The following is a 6,646-nucleotide window of genomic DNA, read 5'->3' on the forward strand; positions in this document are numbered from 1 at the left end:
GTAAAATAAAGTAACCAATCAAATTAGCCCAAAATAGCCGTCTAAAAATAAAGAAAACTGTCAAAATTCTAAGATTATCTATTGAACTATACATACAGGCTGTAAGTAAATTCGACGGATAATGCTTAAAATTAACAGCTAAGATTGAGTGCAATTCGACGGATAATGATAGAAGTACCCAGAGTAATAATTGATACTTCGACGGATGATGAGATTCAACGGATATTCATTTTCAAGGGATAATGAACACCCGTCGAGACATAAATTCTGACTTAGCCAAAATTTTATCTTTGTCAGGAAATATCAAATTTTACTCGGGTTGCATTTCAATTTGCTTACACATCAAAATGAATTAAGAATAATTAAGCATAACTAACTCATTTACCAACCTAGTAAAGGTGGATTCATCAAACGGCTTGGTAAAGATGTCTGCAAGTTATTTTTCACTTGGAACAAAATGAAGTTCCATAGTACCATTCATAACATGCTCTCTAATAAAATGGTATTTTATGTCAATGTGCTTGTGTTGAGCAAGATTGAAGCTGTACATATAACTCAACAATACTGGTTTGGATAACTCAACATAGGACAGGGACTTTGAAATAATCTATGTTCCACTGGAATCAGTACAGATTGGTTATTGGGTATATGCACAAAAGGTTTTGTTAGCTGCAGGGAAGAAGACGTCAACAACGATCCGTATGAAGTTCATTAAGATGTTCAGGAATCGGAGTAATAAGGTTGGAGTCATTCGAAGCAGTTGTCAGAATAAGTGTGAAGACCTCAAGGATTCCTAGTGAAGTTGGTTATATTTGGTAGAAAACTTAACCGTGGTTTGTACGGGTATAATACGAAGGCCTGGGAGCGGAACTAGTCATCTGTGAACCAGACCCGTGCACGAGACGTCAGTGATCCGCGAAAGGAAACAGAGTATTATTTTTAGGAACACTGTTAAGTGGTTTTTGTACTCGAGGAGTCTGGAAATATATTAAGGTACAAAATCCCGGAGATTAGGAGGCCTATAGATATAGAGGAGTACAACCCAAGGATTTACAGGATTTATTTTTAATCATTGACTGATTTTTTATTAAATGAATAAATGGAAATTATATCATTTATTTTATTTAATTTAAGATCACAAATTTATTTTAAATAAATAAATTGATTTTTATTAAATGAATAAATGAAACTCAAAACACAATTTATTTAATTTAATATCAACATTTAATTTTGGATAAATAAAATAAATGTTTGGAGTTTAATTAAATAAATAAATAAAATCTAAATTTTATTTATTTATTTATTCAAAAAATCAAATGCGTATTTTATTTTTTCTGGATCATCATTTATCTGCCGGCCAGAATTCGAAGTTGATTTGTACGAAAAGGAGTTGGCAGCAATAGTGTACAAAAGGAAAAGAATTAAATCTGTACAACTGAATTAACAACAGAAGTATAGAAGCTTTATTTTGTTGATTGAATTTTGCCACGGGCCCCTGGTGAGTTGAACAAAAGAATGAAACCAAGTACTGTGTCTGTTTGAAAATTGAAACAAAGGAATCAAAGGCAGCTTGGTTGGTGTTGCACGTGGGACCCTCACATGTGTACTCAAAGAAAACAAAGAAACAATTCAAAGTACAACAGAAATTTGGCAGCTGAATTTAGCTTCTCATGACTTTACTCACTCGCGCGTAGGCGCACACAACATACATCCCTGCTTTATTGTTCCGCGCATGGACGACACACCCCTCCCTGGCGCCTGGCTTTTTCCACAAGAAAATCTCATGGCAGATGTATGTGGTACCATCTCCTGTTAAGAAGTGAGTATCATAGTGGTCGCCACAGGCGAAAAAAATGGTAAGGTAAAGGCTGCGCCTCCTGATCGCCACAGATAGAAAATTGCAAAGAGAAAAGGCGACTGTTTTTTTGTATTGCGACTCGTTCTCTCTCTTCTACATGTTGTCGCCACACAGAATTAGTACAGTGCATGTGCTGCTCTATCTTTCTTTTCTGATCGCCACAGAAATAAAATACAGTTGTTCCGAATTCAAAATACTTGGATATTATTGAGCCACGTAGTCTCTTTATCTCTCCAACAATTCTACCACTACAAAACCAATTTTTCAGCAGATTGGTTTTTAACACTTCTCAGCAAAACACCATTAAAGCTCTGTGGGTTGATTTCATTTATTGAAATTAAGGAGAAAAGTGCTGCCCAATTTATTTCACACCATTAAAGCCTTACAAATTTGTAACACTCATTGTTTAAAACTCTCTTGATAGAAGTTTTAAATTTTTATAGTGATAGATAGAACCCCAAATTGATTGTTATTATTTTGGTTCTCCCTATATTTGTTGCTTCAAATTATTTATATTCGGAGTTGTAAGCAAACCTTTACGGTTTAATTTCTTAATAAAAAGAATTATTTTGTGAATCTCTTAGTGTTTTTTTATTTCGTTTTCGAGGTTTATTCTCCGCTCAATTAATTAACGAAAAACGAAAAACATACATTCACCCCCCCTCTGTATGTATATTTGGACCTAACAGATTGGTCCTTGAATGCTGTACTGGATTTTCAGTGATTGCAACGGCACTTATGTTATCACAAAAAATAGGAAGCTTATCCACCTGTAGAAGATAGTCCAACAATTAATTTTTTATCCATAAAATCTGTGCACAATAACTACCAGCAGCAATATATTCAACTTCAGCTGTAGAAGTAGAAACTGAATTTTACTTTGTACTGAACTAGGATACTAGCTTATTTCTTAGAAATTGACAGGTTCATGTTTTACTTTTTCTATCAATTTTACAATCTGCATAATCTGCATCTGAATAACCAGTTAGATCAAAACCAGAATCTCTAGGATACCAAATGCCAAGTTTTGGTGTTCCTTTGAGATATCTGAAAATTCTCTTAATAACTATTAAATGAGATTCTCTAGGATCATCCTGAAATCTAGCACAAAGACAAGTAGCAAATATTATATTTGGCCTACTGGCTGTTAAATATAAAAGTGAACCAACCATGCCTCTATAACTTGAAATATTCATAGACTTTTCAGTAGTGTTTAATTCAATTTTAGTTGTAGTGGCCATGAGAGTTTTTGTAGATGTGCAATCTATTAAATCAAACTTCTTCAAAAGATCATAAATATATTTGGTTTGACTAATGAATATTCCATCACTAACTTGCTTAACTTGTAAACCAAGAAAGTAAGTTAGTTCTCCCATCATGCTCATTTCATATTTACTTTGCATCAATTTGGAAAACTTTTTACAAAGTTTTTAATCTGTAGAGCCAAATATAATATCATCTATATAAATTTGAACAAGTATACTAGAGCCATTAACATTTCTAAAGAATAAAGTTTTATCAACAGTACCTTTGGTGAAATGAATTTCTAAGAGAAACTTTAACAAAGTGTCATACCAGGCTCTAGGTGCTTGCTTCAGTCCATAAAGTGCTTTCAAAAGATAGTAGACATATTCTGAAAAATTTTGATCTTCAAAATAGGAGGCTGGCTGACATAAACTTCCTCCTCTAAATCTCCATTCAGAAAAGAACTTTTGACATCCATTTGATAGACCTTGAAATTGGCATGGGCTGCATAGGCTAAGAAAATTTGGATGGCTTCAAGTCTTGCAACAGGAGCAAAAGTTTCATCAAAATCTATTCCTTTTTATTGACAGTAGCCCTTAGCAACCAATCTAGCTTTGTTCCTGACTACTATGCCATTTTTATCCATCTGGTTTTTGAATACCCACTTGATGTCAATAGGATTCTTTCCTTTAGGCTTGGGTACCAGCTTCCATACTTTATTCCTTTCAAATTGGTTTAGCTCCTCCTGCATAGCTGAAACCCAATCAGGATCCAATAGAGTTTCTTCAACCTTTTTAGGTTCTTCCTGAGATAGAAAGCTACTATAAAGACATTCTTCTTGAGTTGATTTTCTGGTTTGAACCCTTGAAGAAACATCACCAATGATTAATTCAAATGGGTGATCTCTAGTCCATTTTCTCTGTTGAGGTATATTAGCTCTAGATGAAGAGGCCTCATTGTTATCTTGATGTGTGACATAGTTTTGATTAGAGAAAACTCCCCCTGAGTTTGTATATCTTTGACTTAAAGTTGGGGTTATTTCTGATTGTGATCTAACTTGGCTTTCAACTCCTATTGCTGGATCAACGGATGTTGTTCTTTGCCTTTCGACGGATGATGTTGATTGTCTTTCAACGGATGATGCATTTGGTCTTTCGACAGATGTTGAATTATGTGCTTCATTAGTTGTAGACTTTTCTGCATTGTCCCTAGATATTGGTTCTTGATCACTTTCATCATCACTATCTTCACAAATCATCTCAACATTGTCAAATTTAAGGCTTTCATGGAAATCTCCATCTTGCATTCCTTCACTTTTTTTTATCATCAAACACAACATGTACAGATTCCATACAAATGTTGATTCTGATATTGTAGACTCTATATGCTTTTCCAACTGCATATCCAACAAAGATGCCTTCATCAGCTTTGGCATCAAACTTTCCATTTTGGTCAGTTTGATTCCTTAAGATATAATATTTATAGCCAAAGACATGAAATTTTAATGTTGACTTCCTGTTCTTGAACAATTGGTAGGGTGTCATGCATTTTGCTTGATTAACCAAAGAAATATTCTGAGTGTAGCATGCAGTATTCACAGCTTCAGCCCAGAAGTATGTTGGTAACTTTGATTCTTTTAGCATTGTTCTTGCAGCTTCAATAAGAGATCTGTTCTGTGGCGCCCTCCAAACCCAGGTCAAAAGTTTGGGATCCACACACACACCTTATTTATAACCTACTTATAACAATAATAAAGATAATAATAATATATGCAGTGACCCTACTTACCAACTACCACGGACCGCAATAGGTTAAAGTATGCACACAAGCCACACACTAATATATTACAAACCGTTCAAATCCCAATCATTCAAACTCAAACTGAGTATTAAACTTTATTACAACTTTTACAAACTTAAATTATCCCAAAAGAAGCCTACTAGCTTAGCTCAAACAACCTGAACCCCTAGCTCTCGCGCTGGACTGGGGATCCGCGGTACTAACTGGTTCCTTCTTAACTGGAAAAGAATAGAAACAATATCGCACAAATGAGCTAACTAGCTCAGCAAGTCACAATGACAAAACTGAGAATAATGATCATCAGGTGAACATGATTATGATATCAAGTGAACAATGGATTATGATTTAGAATTGGATATTATATTTTCATATTAAAAACCAAGGTTAGGCTGCTGATCAGTCACGCACTAACCCCGAGCAAAGCACACAGCACTGCTCTAACTACTGGATCCAAGGCACACATTGGCCTAACTTGACCATTATATGGTCTGACCACGAATCTGGTCCACAATTTTATAAAAACAATCCAATTCTAACATAATAACAGAATAAACAATAATAAGCAATAACCAGAATCATTAACAACATTTGATGTTCCATAATAAAATGGTTTTAATCTGCATAAGGATCAACAGAGTATTTCTAAAGTTTGGATGCTAGGTAATGAAAGAATTGGATAAAATGAATCAATGTTTCAGGGTTTCAAGGATTTGGTCTTCCACAGCATAAAATACAAAGATTTGAATGTGTAAGCAATCTGGTTCAGTGTTTAATATTTAGTTTGTATGTATTTGTGGAGAAATATCATATACTTGAGGTTCGTGTTTGGGTATACAACAATCAAGGGTATAGAAAGAATAAGGTTCATGGCTCAAGAACAATAACTGGAATCAGAGTTTGGGTTTCAGTGCTTCAAAGCACTTGCAATATCAACAAGACTATCAAGTACTACAATATCTCGAGAAAATTCAGAACACTTGCCTGGTATTAGCTTACTATTCTACACTCGCTTCCAATCTCAATCGTCTTACTCCTCAACTACCTGTTTCCCTTTCCTACGCCTTGTCTTTTCTGCTCACATATCATAAACATCTATCAATAATCGGCTCATAGAGTTCTATTCAACACATACTTCTATCTACCCTTCGTTTTACCCAGATCCGATTAACGGATTGAAAGTTATGCAATAATCAAGTAAACACCGAATATATAGACTGATAGTCAATCAACAAGTCACATATAGCACATAATACATCACGTAATCAATGATATACTATTTATAAAGAAGTCTCGGGTCATAAATAGGCTTCCTGGTATTTAAAATGATTTTTAAAACATTTTTCGGAATTCAAACGGGTCACTGGATCAATTTCGGGTTAATAAACAGGGTTCGGTTGGCCAATTCTGGCTCCGAAACAATTTTAGAATAATTATCGAGCCTTAAAAATAATTTAGAATAATATTTTAAAGCTCGAAACTATTTTTTAGAATTTTTAAATCATTTTTAAATAATTAAATCTAATTAAATAATTTACTAAAATCAATTAATAATTAATTAAATCAATTAATCAATTAATTTCCAAATTAATTGACCAATTAATCGATTAAAAATTAACTGAAATTAATTAACTAATTAATTCAGATTTATTTCTGAATTAAAAATAATTTTCGGAATTAAAATACTAATTTTTAGAATTTTCAGAAATTACAAACGAATTTTTATAATAAAAATAAATAGGAAAT

The sequence above is a fragment of the Apium graveolens genome, chromosome 7, assembly GCF_009905375.1.
Source record: "Apium graveolens cultivar Ventura chromosome 7, ASM990537v1, whole genome shotgun sequence".
Lineage (NCBI taxonomy): Eukaryota > Viridiplantae > Streptophyta > Magnoliopsida > Apiales > Apiaceae > Apium > Apium graveolens.